This window comes from Ciconia boyciana, chromosome 1 (assembly GCF_034638445.1).
Source record: "Ciconia boyciana chromosome 1, ASM3463844v1, whole genome shotgun sequence".
NCBI lineage: Eukaryota > Metazoa > Chordata > Aves > Ciconiiformes > Ciconiidae > Ciconia > Ciconia boyciana.
In genome coordinates, this window is record NC_132934.1 from 155883496 (window position 1) to 155905984 (window position 22489).

At 39.7% G+C, this 22489-nt stretch overlaps 1 protein-coding gene across 2 annotated transcripts in view; it reads right to left on the minus strand.

Moving 5' to 3' along the window:
• Positions 1-22489, minus strand: part of MYO16 (myosin XVI) — a 400031-nt gene that overhangs the window by 364758 nt on the left and 12784 nt on the right. The window contains exon 1 of one of the 2 annotated variants that reach the window (XM_072849887.1): positions 13193-13284. The exons of the other annotated variant lie outside the window; for it this stretch is intronic. The gene's annotated coding sequence lies outside the window, so the exon portion shown is untranslated. Of the gene's footprint in view, positions 1-13192; positions 13285-22489 lie in introns of those variants that run through there. 2 annotated transcript variants of the gene reach the window in all.

Sequence of the window (22489 nt, forward strand, 5' to 3'; positions counted from 1 at the left end):
TTTAACCTTGATCTATCTAGGTTTGCTCAATTAATCTGGGGATTCGGTTCACATTAGAAAACAACACAATCTCTTGAGATGCAGCTGCTCGCCACCACATGAACTGAGTTTAGGAACAATATTTAGTCAGAGCTTAACACTTGCAGGAAAATGCAGGAAAATGTGTAATTGAAGGACTCCAGGATGTTATTGTGTCACAGAAGAGCTTTATTCCTATCTTTAAAACCCCAAATCACAAAAGCTTTGGTGTTCAGCCAACACTCACCCTGTGTTTGTCTTCACCTTACCATTCCATCCCAATGTAAAAAGCATCAGTCAGCAACTTCTTTGCCAATAATTTGGCAATTGTTGTTCTCTAAAATCTAAGCCAAAAGGGTAAATGCCACCAAATATTGGTTTCTGGTCTGTAAATAAATTGAGCTATTCCGTTCTGCTTTGAACTAAATAAACCAAAGCAGTAGCACAGTGGCTTTTACGTGACACAGTAGTACTTTAGACAAACTACATTCTTCATTTTATTGACTGTACTTGATAAGACCATTCTGACATCTTAAAAGATAAAGTAAAATTTAACTTAATGCTGTTTAATTTAGGATTGTTATCATACACATTTTTCTTCACGAACAAATAAAAAGGGCTTGGACATAAAAGTAGACTCACAGGGGGAGATGGGAATGAAACAGAAAAGCACATGTAAAACCTCAGATTTTTTTTTAAGCTATAAATAAATAGCATGTTTAGATCAAATTAATAGCATATGAACTACAAGCACTGAACCTCACAGAAGCATGCTTCCTGCCCAAAACTAGCAGACAGCCTAAAGAATGTTCTAAAAATAGATTTCTTTATGCCTTACACAAACAAATGTCAATTTGTAACATTTATAACTCATACACAACAAACTAACCTTCTAGTCCTCTGCAACAGGACCTTTCCCAGGATTAAAACCTTCATCATTATTTGATCGCCCAACTGAACTGAGATGAATTAGTAAAACATAAATCCTAAAAACATGCCTGATATGTATTTTATTTTCCCTAGGTAACAGAAATATACCGCTAATAGCACATTTTAGTATAATTATTCTTTTCACAGAATGTTTTAAAATAATTGGAAAAAAAGAAGGAAGATTTTCTCCCAAAGACATTCCAAATACTGCTGGTCACATAAATCACAAAATTGGGCAATAAAGCATGATCGATATTTGTACAATCCATTTCTAAGCACAGATATCTGTCTTTTGTTATAGCAATGTGCTCTCCAAAACGCATATTGTTTCTAGGACATTTCTGTGGATTATATCACTATACTGCACATTTAGAAATAAAGAACAAGTTTGAGCCTGATGTATTTGAAAACATGCTTTCAAATACAACTTCTACAATATTAGCTTCCAGCTGATAACAGAACTCGTACTCAATTTATCTTACTTAGATTTTATGACTACCAATTATTTTTATTTCTTTAAAAAACATTATGTACTTTTTTTATATTTAGCTATATTCATTACACACGGATACATTTCTTAAATGCCCTATATATGTTGAAACACACACATAGCATCAGATGAAAAATGCATAAGAGTTTATGGTGGAAAAAAATGCCTATCAGATTTCATTTTTTTGAAAAGTCATTATAATAAAATATCGGAAGTGTGAAAAGAAATAGATTTTCCTACCAGAAATTTTATCTTGACCAATTTGGCTCCTACATATTCCCGTGTTCCACTGAATCAATTTCACACTTACTCACCTCCCTGTCTCTGTGATGTGGTTTATTCATTGGTTTGATATTGCCATAGCAACTCTGCAACACCGTAACGTTAGCCAAGCAATGCTGCTCACCTCCCAGTATATGGTGAATAGCTGTCTGGTACATATAGCGTAATATTTTAACGTATATTGATTTCTGCTTCCTACTATTAAGCTACTGGTTTAACATCACTATTTTTAACTCTGCATTTAACAATCTTTCATCATGACCTTCACAGTATTTAGTCTGTAGAGGTTTTAGCTTAATTATAAAAATTAGCTGCTACCTCAGACGTAAAACCAGGATATATTTCAACTATAAATTCCAACTAATGCCTTTGGACATTTTTGAACAACCAGAAAAACAAACAGCACTACTCCCACCCCAAAAATTCAGGGCTTCTCCAGCGTTCTTGCATTTTTGCCCCATGCAAGCAAACATATGCAAATCAAAGATCAGACTGTGCTAGCATGGGAGCGCACAAATGCTCAATTTAAGAAGCCTTCCCATCAGAGCACGTGGCCTGGAGGGAGTGGAGACCCTCTCCCCCCAACCATGCCTCCCCAGGAACCCGCCAGCAAACTGTCTGGTGGCTGGTAAGGGATAGGGATGGTGCGTTGTCCCCAGAAGGGACGCAGCGATGGCTGAGCCCGTCGGATGGCAGGGAGGGATGCTCCGGCAGCTTCTGCTTCCACAACCTCCCCGCAAACAGTGGGGGCTTGCAGTGCACTCTGAATTACTAACCGGAGGCAGCGTGTCTCCTCCGTTTGTACAAAACGAAACCCAACATATCAGAACAAAAGCGGGATCTCTGCTGCAGCAAGCAATAGAGACCTTAAAGCTACAAAGTCTATCACATCAATACTATGCAAATCAGGACATCCCCAAACACAGATTTGGATCATAGCAAGGAGACTAGGCAATCATCCAGGGCAATAGTATGAGTAGGAGTTGAAACTGTCTCATTGACTGAGTCCACCTTCACAAGTTGGCAACTGTTTCACAACTGTGCTTACTCACAGTGGAAACATCCTTATGTTTGAACTAGGTTGCACCACAGCTTGACCTAAATGGGTTTTAACAAAAGCAGTTTATTTCCTCCCAGACACTCTTGGACGAGTCCCATAAAACACAGAGGATCTGACCACACGTAACACAGAAAGGCAGAATGGAGACCAGTGATACCTTAGGATTGAACACATCTCTGAATGTGGTAGCGTAGCAGGACACCTCCTTCTACCTACCTGATACCACCACCACTGTTTCAGACCACACTGTGCTTAAGCTCAAAGGTTAAATGCTGTTGTTTGCCTTAGGCTAAGTGTAAAACATCTGTGAGACAGTACGAAGCTTCACAGTCGAAATTCAAGTTACTGCCACATTGCTATAACACACTAAAGTTTGTGATCTGAGACGTACCACAAAAACATCTCTGCATGGACTAGCAACCAAGGGCTCTAATTTCTTTCCCCAGCAGAGCTGAAACCAGCGTTTTGGTCTGGGATTTCTTTAGCTTATATCAAGGAAAATATGTGGAGCAGAGCGGAGATGGAGGAAAGTATTTTCACGTAAAAGTTGTTTTGGTTCCTGACTATGCTCTCCAACAAGCGAACACCAGAGCTATGAAAGTGCTATAAGGTGAAGTCCATTATGGTCCAGCGCAGCAACAGCAGCACTAATTGCGCAGAACGGGCAAAGGGGTTTCTATTACCACTTCCTATAACTTGGTTTTGATTTGTTCTCAACCAAAAAATGTTATCCCAAATCCCAGGAGATGTAAGTACCCTACACTCAGTAGTGATCCTAGAATAGTTGTTTCCACTGAGAGCACCGAGAGGCTAGTTTGGGGGAGGGGGGAAGAGGGGAGATGGAGGGATGGGGGGGTACTAAAGAAGAAGACAATGAATTCCTATCATCTACACACACTACTAGGAAACCATGCCTCTTTTGCTTACGGACAACTCTTACAGTAGTGCAAATAGCTAGGTGATTGCTCTTTTCTTCTAGCAAAATTTGTGATGGTTCTATGCTTCTAGGAAATCTGCAGTATTAATTCTCTTAATATATTTAGTTTTCTCTTTGACAAATAAGGAGCTCTAAAAAGGAGCTAAAAGAAAAATTACATTCTGGCTGATGTGAGAGCTTATTTCATCTGAGTACACGCTCAATTTATAGTGACCTTTGCTGGAACTCTTACAGTTAGTACACTGCAAAGGCATCTAAGCAAAATTAAACATTTGCAACTGGTCTGGTGTCTGCTGTCCCCTTCACCCTCTCAGTAAAGGATTTAAATCTTCAGACCCCAGGACAGTTATCTGCTTTCATCTAAAGGACTTCAAGTAGGGGCCAGATGGGAGCTATCTGTTCATACACAGACTGTGAACTCATGGCCAAAAATGGGGCATGAATATGTGAAGCTACTCAGCATCATTCCCATAGGCATGTGTCCCATGGACACATTTTGGAAAACAAGGAATAGCACAGTAGTAGCACAGTTTCCACATGAATACTTAACCTTTAAATAATCCCAAAACTATGAATCTGCAAACAAAACAAAACCCAACTCAACAGTAACCAAACATAAACATCACTGGCAGCCTAACCTAAATCTACATGAAGGTTCAGAAAGGACACTGAAATACCACCCTCATTTCCCTTTTGCTCCCCTGGTCTCAGCAACTGCACAAACGGAATTCCTGAACAAATCAAACATAAGGATTACTTCACTCCTAAGGATTATTATTAAAGTTAATCAAGGGAAATGCAGTTGAACGTGGTATAGTAATTTCCTTACAGGTCCGAAGCAGTCCTCCATTTCAGCAGTATGGAAATAGGGGCAAAAAGTTATTGGTAAACATTAAAGTTGCAGTCACATGAAGTAAGATCCCACTTAAGTTTTCACAGAGTCCCACTACCTTTGACACTCTCTCTAGCTCTTTCATCCTTAGATTTGCAGCCTTCATATTATCTTTTGTGAACACTTAGTTCTCATTCCTTCTCTGCTACCACTCTGATTTCTTATGCAGGTCTTAAAAAACCTGTAAGACTGCTGGAATAAAAGCCACATTTTAGTTACTTATCAGACTGTAACACTTATTTCAAGTCACAGAGCCAACACACACAGCCACTAAATTGCAACAGCATAGCCTTGCTTTTGCTAAGGGTCAGACGCCACTTTTGGGGAATTATCATGGGCTCCTGTCGTGGTTTAATCCCAGTCAGCAGCTCAGCCCCACCCAGCCGCTCGCTCTCTTGCCCCCGGTGGGATGGGGGAGAGAATAGGAAGAGTAAAAGTGAGACAACTCGTGTGTTGAGATAAGAACAGTTTAAAAGGGAAAGCAAAAGCCACACAAGCAAAGCAAAACAAGGAATTCATTCACTGCTTCCCATGGGCAGGCAGGTGTCCAGCCATCTCCAGGAAAGCAGGGCTCCATCACGTGTAACGGTGACTTGGGAAGACAAACACCATCACTCCAAATGTCCTCCCCTTCCTCTTTCTTCCCCAGCTTTATATGCTGAGCATGACGCCATATGGTATGGAATAGCCCTTTGGCCAGTTGGGGTCAGCTGTCCCAGCTGTGCCCCCTCCCAGCATCTTGTGCACCTGGTAGAGCAGGGGAAGCTGAAAAGTCCTTGATTTAGTACAAGCACTACTTAGCAACAACTAAAACATCCCTGTATTAACAACACTGTTTTCAGTACAAATCCAAAACATAGCCCCATACTAACTACTATGAAGAAAATTAACTCTATCCCAGCCAAAACCAGCACAGCTCCTCTCCAGACTTGGCATTTCCCAGGGCCAGAAGCCCACAGATACAGAGGGTACTTCACAGACCTTAGTGCCAAGGCCTACACAGTCACACTAGGATGGTTTGACAGCTTTGGGCTTCTTGCAGTGCCAGGAATCATTTGTCTTTATCTCCATCCTCTGAGCAAGGCCACATCTCAAAAAGCATTTTATATCCAGTCATATCTGCCTCATGGGCTGCCAATCAGACTGTTCTGAATTAAAACAAAAGGTCAAACAACATGACTTTGGCTTCAATTTCAGTTATTTGTTAATTTAGACCAAATGAGAGGAATGATAGCTCTGATTTTACATAAAGATTCCAATCCCTATATATAATTTCTTTTAAAATGCACCCATGGGTACCTTCATATTCTCCCAGCAGAGGTGCAGCTCTGTACAAATGGAATTTTGACTTGCTGAGACTCTCAGGAGTTCAGTCTGTAAAAACCGGCCAATATACCTTGTCAATATACCTTGAGACTTGCAAAACATCCTGGATGAAAAGCATTCATATTTTGAGCAGCCTTTTTTTTTTTTTTAAATCAGCAGACAGTATTGCAACAACAGAAAATTAGTTTGATAAAATGGGTGATTCAAACAGACAAAATGGGTTGTCAGCAAATAAATTGATGCCAATATAAGCAATCATCAGGTCACATCAGGCAAGCTGTGCAAGCAGAAAATGAAGGGACTGCAAGTCAGTCCCTACCCAGTAAAACAACTGGTGATATCTTTATTTGCATTTAGAGATCTTTATTAGAGATGCTATTTTAGGTTTGACATGTATTGCTATGACATGGTATTATTTTTGATTGATTGCACCCTTCTCTCTTCATCAAGATGAACCAACACGGTTATACAACGGACTGTCTTTAACGGCAGACAGGTATTTATGATATCATCGAAGATTACCATCACTGCATAATGTTGCCTTTTTTAACATCTAATAACTTTTTTTTTGTTTAATACAGTCTGTTAGGGCAACCTTAAATCAGAGGGCAGACAGACTTCATTACAGAAGATGCATTCTGATTTCTGTTGCATCACAAGGACTAGGTAAAGCCTTACACTGGCCTCTAATGAGAACTTTTACAAAGGCTCAAATCAGCAAAATGCTAACAACTCTCATAAGGGTTTTAGCACCTTTAGTTTCTTCAGATTAGGAAGGTCCTATACCCATCACATTGTTAGTTTTAAAGACTACATTACAGACATTTAGCCAGTTTAATAATAATAATAATAATAATAATAATAATAATAATAATAATAATAATAATAATAATAATAAATAATACCAGCTTGTGTGGGACACAGTAAATATAGTTATGTATCTGTATAATTTCATTTGTATGAGCAGGTTAACAAATTTGAATTTGAGTGCACAGTGCTTACTTTCATATTTCAAATTACAATCATATTAGTTTTAGAAATTACTATGTAAAGTCATGCTCATCCTTCCTTGCCAGAGCAGGTCCTTCAAAAGTTTGCTTTCATGTCTTTATTCCCTTCCCATGTCTTTAGTACTATTAACGAAACACCTGAAGAAAAAAAGAGTACTGTTTCACATTTATGTCTGGCAATTCACAACGTGAAATAGGCCTTTAAAACAAAAGAATACTTTTTCCTAAAATAAATTAACCCAGTAAAATTTGTTTATATGCCAAATTAATGTAAAATGAGTCTGAAAAAATACACCTCCTCATATATTTGAACTTGACAGGAATCATTAGATGAGTGCATTTGGCATCTAGTGCTGACTAAACACAGAAGAGTTATCAATTGCTGTAACAATTATGAAAACATCTATGAAAACCAAGAGCCGTCATAACCAAGCCTAATTTTCTTCAGGAGTCTTAATACATGGCATTCAACAAGATAATGAAACAGATAATGTAATAGGATCTCTGGTTTGTATTGTTACTGGTTTTCCCTACAGCTTTATTCCTTGTGTTTCTGTCAATGGCTCTATTTAGTAGTGCCGTTTATCAAATATATGTTTTTATTTGTGCTTTGATGTAGCAAAGTTGCTACCTTGATTCCAATACATTGGTATGAACTCATCCAGCTTTGCTATGGCAAAGTTAATATGATTTGATTCACCATGCTAAAGCTGCAAGATTTTGATTGCCCCTTGTAACATGCTGAGTATGCCCGGCATTACGCTTTAACCCACCCAGGACTTAATCAATATCTACAGATGAAATATGCTAAAAGTATTACTCAGATCGATTTGGAAAAACCACATCTCACACCCCCTCTGATTTCAAGTAACACATTTGCTCTGAGCTCTACTATAAAAAATAAGGAGTTTACTTGTGGAGTACCTACCCAATATGGGCAAGAGTAGAATTCAACTTTACTCCACAAACAAATTTAGCCCTTAAAGAAGATTCTAAGGCATGCTCATTGATTGGAAATAGCTATACCAGCAACGAAAACAGATGTTCTTTGCAGTTGTTTTGGGGAGATGAGCAAATTGTTTTTCGTATTTCATAATAGACCTATTTAGCCCTTGTGGTGGCAGACAGCTGAAAGAGAGGACAACCAAAGCCAGGCAGAAAAACCATGAGGTGAATAATGGGCATGGGCTAGGAAGCAATTGTTAAATACGCAGTAGCAGCTGAGCAATTGAAGGGACTGATAAGAGTCCCAAGCAATCAAATTATATCAGATTAATTCCTGACTCAAAAGTTATTATCCTCTCTGCAGAAGTGCAGCTACTGATCTGTTAATAAAAAGAGAGGCATTATAAAATATGAGCAGTTATACCAATTCTCTGTTTTGCTAGCTGTTTGAGAAAGATGTCAATAAATAAGAGACCATTATAATCGGCTTCTATTATTGTACAGTATGAATTATTTTCTAATAGAGAACAAAGCAATAGGACACTTTTGCGTATGCACTGTTTTCATTACAGTTTGATTTTGACAGTGGGGTTTTTTGACACTCGGGTCCAGCAGTAACTTTGTGACTGCACTGCAACACACATGAGCAACTTAAATCCTATGTAGTTCTTTAACACATGCAGGTTTTTTTGTTTTCTATGCAGCAGAAAGCCCCCAACACTAGAATCAAGAAGACTTACTAGGCCTGATTCCTTGCACTCATGCAGCGTTTAGCATCTCACTGATACCAGCCTTCCTTAGCTGCTACCTATAAATACCTAAAATTGATTAGGTAGATTGATTCAAGTCCTTCCTGAAGAGCAGCAAAAGAATCAGACCTTTTTTACTGAAATGTCAGGCGCTGCATAGAAACATTAAACAGTATATAAAATTCACAACGCAGTGAACTGGTTGTGACTTGTGCAGTCACTGAGATGTGGTTGTCAACTGGTGTATCTTATTTCCACGGCATTAATTAAGGAAGACATTTTCCTCTATTGTCTTATCTCTGTTTTCCATTTAAGTGAAGCGTTTTGGGTTTTTTTCCATTGTTTCCTTATCTTCTAGCACTGAGAAGGGAATGCTGAGAGAAGAAACAAAAAGAAAAGAAAGAAACAAAATCTACACTCCCGCAATTGCACAACTCTAATTCAAAGCACAAACTTGGATATCATTAATTTCTTTCATTCTTGTGTACAGTTTCATTTATTCAGAAACCCAGGCCTGCTGTTAGCTCCAGCCAACTCTTTATATTCCAACCTTATGACAGGAATAAACCTTTTTAAAAAGTTTTTAAGGCTACACTCCACACCCTAATGCAAAAGCAGATCCTTAATACACAATCATTTACAGGAAAGGGAGCGGAGAAATACCTGTTTTGAAGTCAGCCTCCTAACTTTTTTAATTGCTAGGCTTCTCTAGAAGACAGAGAAAGCTCCACAAAAGCCTTGTGTTTCTATCTGTCTTCCTAACAACTCATCACCAATGAAGAGAAAAGCTTTTTGGGAAACCATGCACACAAGCTCTCCCAGGGAAAGTGCCCCTGAAATGCTTCTAAATCAGAGCACACAGCTGGTCATCACAAACTAAGTGATTTAATGTTCTACAAAAACCAGCATTTTTTGCCATTGGGAAACCACTGATTCTTGTGCTTTAAACACACAGGGCTTCTCATAAGAGAAAGGAAATAGAGTAGAGCTAGTGATACTTCTGCACCTCATCTACGGAAAAGAAATGCTAGATCTTGATTCTTGATCTGGCCTCTATATGGTAACCAAAAGAGATCACATTTTTGCTGTATTTTTTGTTCTAATTCGGGACAGATATTGGTTTTGTCTGAAAGAAAAAAAGCACCTCATTTCACATGAGCTGGATCCAGCATCACCATAGTTTTTATTGTCCACTCCAGTGAAAAAAAACAAAAAAAAATTATCCTGGAATTTGATTAGACAAAAAGTTCTCTGCCAGTTCTGTCCCTTTGACAAATATGGACATTTCTCTGCATACTGATTATTTTTCCATATTCCCCCCCCTCTCTAAGTCTTAAAGCTATGCATAAGACTTTTGAGGCAGTAGGTTACCAAGGCAACTCATGCAGCTCATCATTATCTAGATCTCACTATTAAAAATTTGATTTTTGATGAATAAACTACCCAGTTCTTTCAAGGAATCTTCTAACAGGTTGTGCTGAAGAATCACCTTCTTTTAAGTTGTTAAAGACCGGAGTAGCCTAAGCATATGATTCTGTTGCGGTTGGAACGAATTGAAGAAACAGCTCCATAAATGTCTTCTGGGTTTCTCTTGCCCCCATTCTACCTATATATAGGTTTCTGTTACCCAGGTCCTACCTTCCTCAAGACAGTAACTTCACTGATTCAAAAGAGAAAGGGAAAAATCAAGAGCTTACAGAGAGTCTCAACAGACCCCCTGGGATACAGCCAAGTTGAACTCAGTTCTCTGAAGACCACAGCACAGCAGCTCCTGGTTTTACAGTCCAAACACCGCATCAACAGCATAATGACTATGTAGCACAAATCACTGGGCTGCCATAACCTTATCCTGACAGATCAAATTCGGTTTAGTTATGCAGCATATAAGTTCATGCTAACTCAAGAGAGACTTGTCCATATTAGACTCTTATTAAACCTTCTGCTGCTGGTTCCCAAGCTTTTCTGCCAGTCCCTTCATACGTTGTTAGCACTCCTTATCTTCTCCGGTCATGCTTCCTGGTTTTCATTAACTTACCTGAAGCGGAGGCTTTGATCCCAGTGTTTGCACCTTTTCTTTAAGCACTACGCAGCTGAACCTTTCTCTTGCCAAAGCATCCAGTACCTGGAAAGACAGCCTAGCCAGGCAAGAGCCTGGAAATCCTCAGGCCACACAAAAACCTCTGAAGTTTGCTCAGTCTGGCCCTACATACTATAGCGCAAGACTCGGGCAGAGGCCCTGGAGGCAGGCACCGCACAGCAGACTCTTGTTAGCAATGTATATAATGCTGCAGTGTACCACAGCCACATGTTGATGCTTCATACTAAGGGACCTGAAGCAGCCATTCAAGATTACTAAAAAGGCTGAAAAGAGAAAGAAGAATATGAGGGACCCGTTTACTAGAAACAGGATAAGCAAAGTGCTCTGCTAGGTGCTTGAGTTCAAGGTACAAGCAGTGGAAGAGCTGCATGCACACACCTCAATAGCAAGGACTGTTCGCTTCCTTTGAAGAAGAAGAAAAGTGTGCAAAAGAAATCCAGACTACCAAAGGGAACAGTGCCTTCAAGAAAGGAATAACAGTGCTGCTTGTAGACCTTTCTATTTGCCAGGTGCCAAGTAAAAGGCTCCAGAATTGAGCTAGGAAACAAGTCACTACCAGCCCAGGTAGGATATTTGCTCTGTAAGCCTTCCTCACCTCCATTCACCTATTCTTTCTGGATGCATGAACCAAGTTCAAGGCACTTTGATAACAAGGGTGTCTTGAACAAGGAATGTTAATGAAGAGAAAAACTTTGATTATGTGTAAAAACATTATCCTTGGTTATAAAAAAATAGCAGCACAGACAAGTACTGTTAATAGATTTGGCATGGAAAAGACAAATGTATCTGTCAAGAAGCTATTGTAGAACTCACACCAGTATGACAACATTACTGTAAATGCTGCATAGTAGTTGGAGAAAAGGCCAATTCCAAGTTTGTCTAGGATTATCACAATTTTTAATGTGCATGAAGGCAGACTTATTTAATTGAAAATACTTTCAAGAGTGGAACAAAACTGCTTTCAAGAAAAACACAGACAATGGTGAGTTTTTTGATAATCATTTATCCCCTTGAGTGTAAATTAACTACAATATATGACCTTTTGGAATAAGACATGTCTGCAAACCATTCATTAGTAGGTTATTAGGCTGATCAAACAGAAACACTGTGGATATGTTTGTGCATTTTCATTCATTACTCTTCAGCACATCAGTTTATCCTGGTAGTGCTGAAATCAGTACAAAGTTTACCACTGACTTCATATGCTCTTACCCTGAGGAAATCCTATAAACTTAGACCTGGCATGAGGCTCTATATAACTCTCAAAGCACAGTAACACCTTCACTGAAAGATGTTTCTTAATTCAGTTAGATGAGAATGCAATGCTGCTCTGTTTCTGGCAACAAAAGTATCATTACAATGCATTAAGAAAGGAAGCTGGCCCACAGCGTGGTGTTTTGAGATCTGAGGATGATGGAAGAAAGAGTTATTATTCTAAAATAATAGAATAAAATCAGATCAAGATTCTGTAAGAGATCAGTCAGACACTTAAAAACAGAGCTCAAGTGTAAACCTAGCGCAGTCATTAAACAAAGAAGAATGGGCGAGTTGGTCATTTTTGGGGGGAGCAGGTGGTGAGGGTTTCCCATATGGTAAATATGGTAGTAGGTAGATTAGAGAAGCATTATGTCAGGCAATATGAGCTGTCCTACCTTGCTGTCTCCACACCATGTAAAAGGTGTTGTGAGGAGCAATGCTGAAAGGTGCTGAACATCATCAGAATTTCCTAAAAAGTTACCTAACACCGAGAGCAGTTCATCACCCTGTAGGATTTAGAGCCCTATGAGACACAGCTTTATAATAAAGACACGACAGTTTACTGAAACAGGACTATATATTGCAGTTCTTGTGCAGGTTTGTCCTGCCTACTCCTGCCCCCATTTCTGGCTTTGTACAGCTTTGTGCACCACTGGAGTGACCAAAAAATATGCAAGAGTTCTTTTCACCCTTCTGCTTTTCAAAATTTCTTTACGGAAGACCTACTTGAAACTCATTTCCCCACTTTTCCTCCTCATCCAAAACCTTTAAGGTAAGAGCAGCACATTAAAAGTCCAGGAGGCAAATTTTTGAGTGTTAAAAACAAACATCTTGGAATGGGAAATAAGAAGACAAATGTACCATAATATAAGTGGCACCTGCTTTAGTACTACTATGTGCAAGTTCAGTTATGTGAACGTATTCTGGAAACAACAAAAAGGATTAGATATTCAAACAATAACTAAGAAAATTCTTGGTAATCCAAGAGAGCACCAATTAAAAAACGCAAACAGCACAGGATTCCATCGTCAAATACTGTCTACCATAAGAGACTGGAAAAGCAAAAGAAATTCCTGAATTAATATAATTCTTCATATTGTAAGATGTAGCATTCACGGAACTGGCAGGAAATGAATTTACTCAAAAAACATCATGCATCTGCAGTGACTCTTCACTCTGAATACGTGGAGATGCTTACCTAAGCAGCAGAAGAGGCTCCTCTTCAGAACTGCTGCTGATGAGCCGATGTGCTGATTTTGCAGTGGATTCCGAAAACTTGCAGGTTCAGGTTCTCCAAGTTTATCCCACACGCAGAACGTGGTGCATGAACCCAACCAAGGCAGAACTCAGACTTCTGGCATGGGGTCACAGGCAAGGCAAGGCAAGGCAAGGCAAGGCAAGGCAAGGCAAGGCAAGGCAGCTGTATGGGCTCGGCTTCCCTACGTGAGGGGGGTGAGAGTAGAAGGCAAGAGAGGGATAGGACCGCTTATCTTAGGAGGGATAGGACCCTTAACTTAGGAGAGTTTTACCTAGGGATGGAGGCAGTCACAGATGCACACAGAGTCTGACACTGAGATGACGGCAAGTGGTGTCGATGCTGACTCTAAGCCCATTGCTGGTGATACCTGAACAACTTGACACAGGAACCTCCTACACAACAAATCCTAACACTGAGTCAGAGCGTCAGTTTGACAACTAATCCACAGCATTATCTATCACATTTCTGCACTAGCCCTGCTGCTAACCTTACATCCTTCTTGCTGCTGTTAATTTAACAAGTGTTAACAAGAAGTTAACAGCTTCAGATGTACATCCTTTGTAGTCTTTTCACACTAGCTTGCTGGCATATCTATTATCCAATATCTACTATATTATTTTTTTTCTTAAACTACAAGCAAAAAGGTTCAGGCTAGCTATCAGGAGATCACTAGTGTAAGTAGGTGAAGCTTTCATCATAGGAAGACTTTAAAAACACATCAATGTCTGGTTAAAGGTTCACCCAGCACAAATCCTTTCAGCTGGACCTACATCTCAGGTAGCCCTTAACCACGCTGACAGGGAGCAAGGCAAGGACCCAAGTTCAGTCTCTGACGTCCCCTCAGGGGTCACATCCATCCACGTTTGCCGTTTGGTTCAGTGAGCTTCTGCTTCTAAAAGTCCTGCTTTTGAGGTTCACAGCCTCCACACAATTAGACAAATATTGGCTGAGAAAAAATAAGAAGAGACGATTTTTTCCTTGGAGCAGGGAAATACACTACAGAAGTTCTCCAGGTTTTCCAGCCCTGTTTCTCTATTATTCCGTATTTGAGAGACTGGGAAAGGAAAGTTAGGACTTAGCTCCCTTGCACTTCTCCCCAGTCACTGGTAATCAGTCCTGGAAGGAAGCAACCAGTCAGCCAAGAAAACATCACCTTTCACAAGGCAGGTCTAACCTAAGAAACAGATTGATATTTAGAGCTGGGGTCAGCAACAGTCAGTTAGTAAATATTTAACTTGCGCAAAATGACTTTTAAAACTATTAGTCAAATCATTTTCCAGCACAAAGAGCTGCTGTGCTTTGACTGAAGCCTAACACACACACGTTGTGTTACTGTATGAGGCACCTTGCTCTGGGACAGCTTTATTTTGGATTGAATCTGCATCTGAGCACTTCACAGCCACGAGGATAGACACTGCTGCAGCTGCACCCATTTCTATTTGTCTGACAGCTGGCCAGGAGGCACAGACAAGGCAGCATGTTGTGCTTTAAAGATTTCTTACCCCTTACCAGCCATAAAAATATTTATAGACTATTTTGGGTGGCATTTCATTGCAAATTCCATATGCTTAGCTGAACTATTCAATGCTCAGAATGACAATAAAGAGAAGATTACATTTGAATGCACCATGTAGCAGGTATTTTCCCCTTTACCTGCTATAGCCCATTATCTCCTAAAATAAACAACGCACAGCCTGCTTGCTCCATCAGCTAGTTCCGCAGTGTTAGACACCTCTATGCAGCATAAGGATGTATGGGGCTCAAACATCTACTCCAGGGTACAGTCTCATCTCCATTCACAGGTATTTGCACACACACTTCCCTGTGCACCAAGAGAATAGAGCCTGAAGGGTGCGAGTTCTTTAATATGGTGTATAATGGAAAAGGGAAAGAAGCAAGGCAGCTACGGATCCTTTCCCCAAGCAAACTGTATGGTTTTGCTATTAGCTATAGGCATAAACACATGATGATGCGGCACTTAAAATAAAAAAGAAAATTCCTACTAATATACGAGGGAACCAAATAATAATGATGTCTGATCTCAAGAATAATTTAATGCATACTGAAGGGAAACAGCCACTATTATGGAAAATCCCCTTAAATAATTTGTATTTATATGCCATCACAAATTAACAAGGAGACTGAAGTAAAATATGTAACGTCAGGACATGCAGTAACTCATCTCTGCTGCACCATCATACATTTGCTCTTGCGTATATGGTCCAGCAACGTGAGATAGCAATGTCATATATAAGGTTAGCTTTCCAGGGAAAGAGAGATCGTGCAGACTGAGACGCAGGAGAACAGAAGAAAGTGCCAGCTAACTGAATGGGTTTAAAGTCTCTCTTGCCTTCCTCACAGAAGAAACTGTGTCTACCATATTAAGCTACTACTATGGGTCACCAATCTAGTGGAAAGGATGATCTTTTAGAGGCTACTACAATATTTAGGATCCTAAAGCAGCTCATTGGATCAGCTACCTAGTGATAAAGTAGTTCGGATAATCTCAGCTACATCCAACAATGAACTCTGGCCAAATGTCAGAGCTTTCGGTCTGCTTTGACTAAAGCTGGCCAGGCACCAGCCTTGTACAACGGCTCCAGCACAAACAGGGCTTCACGCAGTTCTCCAAACATTCCTCCCTTTTTTTTCTTTGTGTCACTTGACTGGAAATTTTGCAATCTATGCAAGTTTAAAGGGTTTTTTTTTCCCTAGGCTTTAAACATTAAATTGATCTCTCGGGATCTATTTTATATGACTTCATACATCCTTCTTTTGTCCACTACAGTCACAGCTCATAAAGTCTACTAATGTTTACTTTAAATACAGAACCATGCATTTTTCTTCTCATTTCCCTTCCCGCTTTCTGCCTGCTTAGAGCTGAAAGACAGCACCTTTTGCATTAAATCAAATGCAGGCCCATTAATGTTAGGGAACCTTCCCCATTAAAAAGGCAATATATTGATATGCAACCACTCCACTCCGAAAAGCTTTTTTTCAACACTTCATTAACATTTTTCACTGCTGAACCATTATATCCTCCCAAAGTGTGTCTTTATTGTTCTGGTTCCTCAGTATACCACTAATGACATAACAAAAGGAGAGGAGGCAATTGCGGCTAAATCAAACTTCCCATCGGGTTTCCTTCCATGCTCCTGCCATCTGTGCTGGCTGCCGCGGTACTACATATGTTTCAAGACAATACCGCACGGGTCACACACCAGGCTCCAGCCACTTGCGTCTGCTGTTGTGATTGTCACAGTCCGGTACTTCTGCTGCCTGCCTTCCCGTGTACGTCTGCGGGGACAGCTTCCAGTCACCTGAACTGGGGGCACACAGCTGAGCTCCCAGCACTACAGATGCCCTCCTCCTCAGGAAAACTGGCCACCCATCGCCTGGTTCATACCGTGTAATTTATGAAACGCAGATTTCAAGACTTGAGAGGCAAGACGTCGTACTTTGAATGGCCCGCTTACTCCCGAGAAATTCCCCTGATACAAGATTATCAGTTTAAACTGCCGCTTTGGCAAAGAATAATATTTTTGAAGAACTAAATAAGCAGGAAGCTTAAATCATAAACAAAGTTAGGAATATGAGAACACTTCTTTCTACTAAATTAACAATGGCAAAAGATAGAATGAAATATTGATCTATGTTTCTGAATTAGCTTTCTGAGGCTTGCAACCACCTTTTCATAGCAGTGAACATAGCGCAGCAAAAACATCGATCATCACTCACTTTGCAAGCTGAACTGCATGGATCGTTAATGGTTGACTTGTTAATTAAATATGGTAGCAGAATCCCAGATTAGTCCCATCTTTATAAGAATACCATTAATAAACCTGTTTTTCAATTTAGGAAACATCATCTCTGCATACAGTAGCCATTGTAATATTCCTGCCTGAGTACAATACTTCATTCATTATCTCGACAGGTCGCATCACTTAAGCCGTCCACAGGAATGTATTTCATCAGCTTGCAAATGCTATCTCTGTTTCCATGTAGAAGCCCCACATGCACGATGTCTCCTTTAAATCTCACATCATCATTTTCATAAAACAGTGGGCACAAAAACAAACCCACAAGCAAGAGAATTGCAATAGGTTTTCTAATTTATTATCTGGCACCACACAAAATGACTGTTTAGCTGAAGAATTCTCTTCTTCCCATTTTCCATTTTTTTCAATTTCTAGCAGTGTATGCAAAATGGAAAAAATACTTTTCTACAATGTTCAATAAGGAACCCAAACAAGTTCAGCACAGCTCTGTCCTTAATCCTTTTATATTGCATATTACAATATGAACATGAGCATGTACAGCATAGTGCAACAGCTGTGGGTGTCTTATTTTTGATTTACCATGTGATGCATCAGTAACATTGATACAATCCAGCCCTATCTTCCCTCAAGTATGGTATCCAAGGTCAACACTTGTTCTTTCAAAAGACAGACAGCAAGTGCCCCTGGGAAAAATACTCGAGAAGCTCTCAGAAAATTGGTAGCTAAAAAGGGATTCTTTTTTGAAAGTTTCTGCAAAATATCTCATGCAATCAAATTGACTAACACTCATATGTTATATATGCATGTACATATTTTATATATATACACATACACACAGAGGCATCCTTCAAAATTTAAAAATATTAACTTAGGGACTGCAAGACTAAACATATGATGATTAAATGCCTAGCACTTTGAAATGCTGTGGTAGCAATACTGCTGAAATACATGTTGAGATTCAACCCTGCCTTTGTTAGGCAGATAAAGTCATTACTGTGGAAGTGCAAGATTGTCTTTTTGGCTAGTACTTAATCAGGCTTCAAGTATGTATTGCTAATAACTGTGAATAATAAATTAATTCAAAGACTGGACCATACATGCATATAGAAGACTCATGAACGGTTGTTAAGAGGTCTGTACCAGAGACAGGAAATCTCTTACACACTTTTACAAAGTGTATTTATTCATTATCACAAATCCTTAATGAGAACTTCACTATTTTCTATTTTAAGTATACACAAAAGGAAATTTTAGGAAACAGTGACTTATGAAACAAAATGGAGACCAAATGAAGAACAGACATGGTTCTTCTTCCTTACGCTCTGTTTTTAAGGAGGTGCAATTGATCCACTTCCAGTGGAGTTTTTCTGACGCATGTTTCTCACGTAAACAAGCCAGTTATTTTACAGCAAACCCATGGTATTTTAAAAGCTTTACTCTGCCTCCATTTCCAAGGACAAAATTTCTCACCCATAAAAAGAGTATGACCAAAATTCTGTCTTTAAGGACTTCTGGTATGACAGCTTTGGTGGTGATTAGATCTCTCATCTATGAATCCAACTCCTGCTGCTTCAAGATTTTTTATTATACAATATTACTATATTTATACTGTATTTATTACTAATAAACATTATTATTTATTACCCAAGTAGTATTACAGTAAATGCACTTTTGAGATCATGCCTTTGCCGCTATAAGTTGGTACAACAGCATTAATTTACACTGAAGCTAAACCGAATTACACCAGGAACAGCGTAATTCACTCTAGATTCGCAGAGCTGACACTAATAGTATTTACCTTGCATCCAAACTGAGAATGGCTTAATCCCATCACTGGCATGAAAAGAAAGTCATGAAAGTAAACCTGTACATTTTACTATATTGGCCGCAAAATCTGGTCAAAATGGAGAGAGCTGTCACTAGGAGCCAAAGCCGTAATGTTGTGAAAGCCAGTTGTGTCTCTGGTGTTTGCAATTATTCACATAAATTTTTGTCAACTCTGCTAGTTTTAGTAGAAACATGACACAGTACAGGGGAATGTTTTGCGTGGGGGAAAGACAGGAAGAGGGGGTGATTTGGTGATTAAAACATTCACATCTGCATTATGGAATATTAACATCTACATGAAAAGGGATAGACTTTCTCCTCAAACAAAGAGGTTTTGCCACAGAAATTAATTCTGCAGTTCATCCTGTTTTTAATGGATTTTGCTTGCTAGTTTCTATCATAAAGTAGGTTATGAAACAGTTCATATAGTCCTTTTGCAAAAATTAACAGCATTTATTGTGTTACAGTGGTTGCAATTAAAAAGCAGTATTTCCACACTGCTACAAAATAAAGTATTAAATTATAAACTACAGTCTTCCATGTGCTTAGAGAAGAACTAAGATTTTGCAGATATCTTATTTAATGAGGGGGAAGCCTTTCCTTCTTTTGTATTACTTTAAATAAATACAATTTTCTTTGTTAAGGAGATACTGAATAAATTATACTAGTTAATGTGCTTTTTAGATGGACTCAATTAATATCAAATATTCACAGACAACATAATAGACTAAATCAAGATCAGTACGATGTCCCTCGAAGGATGAATAATTAAGTCTTTAGCTGCGCTATGTACAAAAACACGGGGTTGCAGAAAATTTCTGACCACATAGCTGAGGTTCCCATTTATTCTGAAACCATTACAGATAATGCCTCAAAACTCAGACTACATCAAGCAAAATGTATCTTTTTTCCAGAACAATGTTTTAATGCTCCACATCAATTTCTTACACAATTTGTATATGTAGGAATGCATTCCTTCAAGGGAAAAAGATGCGTTAAACACATATGTCCATGAAGATGCAAGAGTACTTCAGTTGTACTATCTCGGTGCCAGAGACTACAGCTCCTACATTGCCCACAGAGGTTGCAATTTGGAGGCAAGATTCAGGATTATCTCAATTGCAAAAACAGCCATTAATCAGTTTATGTAGCCAATTGATATATTTTTCTCCTCAAGCACTACAATAGCTATTTTTGTCACATGATCATATATACCCAATGCATTTAGTTTTACTGTACTCTACATTCTTAAAATAATTTTATTCCTTTTTGAATTAAGCATGTCACTTAGTAGTACAATTAACTCCTTAAAAGGTAAGTCCACAAGTTGAATGACTGCATAATAGCAAGGGTTCAGCACTTTTAATATTAAGTCTGTGAAAATAAGAAACAGAAAAAACCTGTATTCACTTCAGTTTACTATTTTCTTAAATATTGTAGATCATGACCTATAAAATTTCATAGAGATTCCTAATCTGACAGTTCAGTGGTAGATTACGGGATTTTATATTTATGATTTGGTAGTCCATACGCAAATTATTGTATAGATTATTGTTGAAGGTTGATGTCAGTCAGCTGCCAGGCGCCCACCCAGCTGCTCTCTCACCCTCCTTCCTCAGCAGGGCAGGGGGAGGAAATAAGATGGAAAAGGTCATAGATCCCAAAAAGGACAGGGAGGTCACCTACCAATTACTGACATGGGCAAAACAGACTTGACTTAGGGAAAATTAATTTAATTCTTTGTCAATTAAAGTAGAAAGGTGAGAAACAAAGACCAAAACTAAAACACTGTCATGGTTTAACCCCAGCCAGCAGCTCAGCCACACACTCGCTCACTTGCCCCCGGTGGGATGGGGGAGAGAATAGGAAGAGTAAAAGTGAGACAACTCATGGGTTGAGGTAAAGACAGTTTAATAGGGAAAGCAAAAGCCGCGCACGCAAGCAAAGCAAAACAAGGAATTCATTCACTCCTTCCCATGGGCAGGCAGGTGTTCAGCCATCTCCAGGAAAGCAGGGCTCCATCACACGTAACGGTTACTTGGGAAGACAAACACCATCATTCTGAACGTCTCCCCTTCCTTCTTCTTCCCCCAGCTTTATATACTGAGCATGACGCCGTATGGTATGGAATAGCCCTTTGGTCAGGTGGGGTCAGCTGTCCCGGCTGTGTCCCCTCCCAACTTCTTGTGCACCTGGTAGAGCATGGGAAGCTGAAAAGTCCTTGACTTAGTATAAGCACTAATACTAATCCTTGATTTAGTATAAGCACTACTTAGCAACAACTGAAACATCTCTATATTATCAGCACTGTTTTCAGCACAAATCCAAAACATAGCCCCGTACTAGCTACTATGAAGAAAATTAACTCTATCTCAGCCAAAACCAGCACAAATACCTTCCCCCATCCCTTCTTCCTAGGCTCCATTCCACTCCTTCGTTACAACTCTTCTGCCTCCTTCCCCTAGCCCTGCAGAGAGATGGGGAATAGGGAGGTTGTGGTCGGTCCTCTGTGTCACTCCTTCCTCCTCACACTTTTCCCCTGCTTCACCATGGATCCTTCACAAACTGCTCCAACATGGGTCCTTCTCACAGGCTGAAGTCCTTCAGGATAAACCTGCTCCTGCATGGGCCCTTCACTGGCTGCGGTTCCTTCAGGCCATATCTACCTGCTCCAACACGGGCTCCTCCACGGCTGCAGGGTGGGTATCTGCTCTGGCATGGTTCTCCATGGGCTGCAGGGAAATACCTGCTCCACCACCATCTCTCCCATGGGCTGCAGGGGAATCTCTGCTCCAGCGCTGTGCACCTCCTCCCCTTCTTCTCCAACCTGGGTGTCGCAGGGCTGTTTCTCGCACTTTTTTTCCCCTCACTCTGCTGCGTGGTGTATTGCCCTTTCTTAAATACATTTCCATAGAGGGTCCACCAGCTTGGCTGAGGGGCTCAGCTGTGGGTGCAGTGGGTCCACGGGAAGCAGCTGGAACTGGCTGTATTCAGCACGGGGCAGCCCCTGGTCTCTTCCCACAGAGGCCACCCCTGCAGCCCCACCACTACCAACACCTAGATACCTACACCAAATACAACTATTTACTGACGAATAGGTTGTTTCCATATAACATACCAGAGTACTCAATTCCTCAGTCTCCCAAAGCACGAACTTAATGTCGAACAGCTACCATTTATTAGGAAAAACAATAAAGTAAGTTCCCAGTGTAACTGAGGACAGCTTTCCCCTGGTGCAACACACTCCCAAACACTTCAAACAGGACAAAGAGCTTCACAAGCTTTGATGTTGGCAGGGTCCATTCTAAGAAAACTTAACTCCACACCATGCTTAAACCAGGTGGTATTCTTACAGACAATCCGCAGACTGGAATAAAGACCCTGAAGAAACATTTTTATTTATTTAGAGAACAAAATGTATACAAAGTATAAAAATAGATTAACATATTCATTGAGGAACTCTAAATTTAATACATAAATTCATTAGGGAAGCAATAAACATACTGTATAAATTAATTACTTTGTGGTTATCCTCATTAAATACTACTTAATGAGTTAATAAGCTTGAAAAGCAATGACAAATTGCTAAAGTGCATGTACAGGATTTTTCATTTTTTTGTTTTTTAAAAGC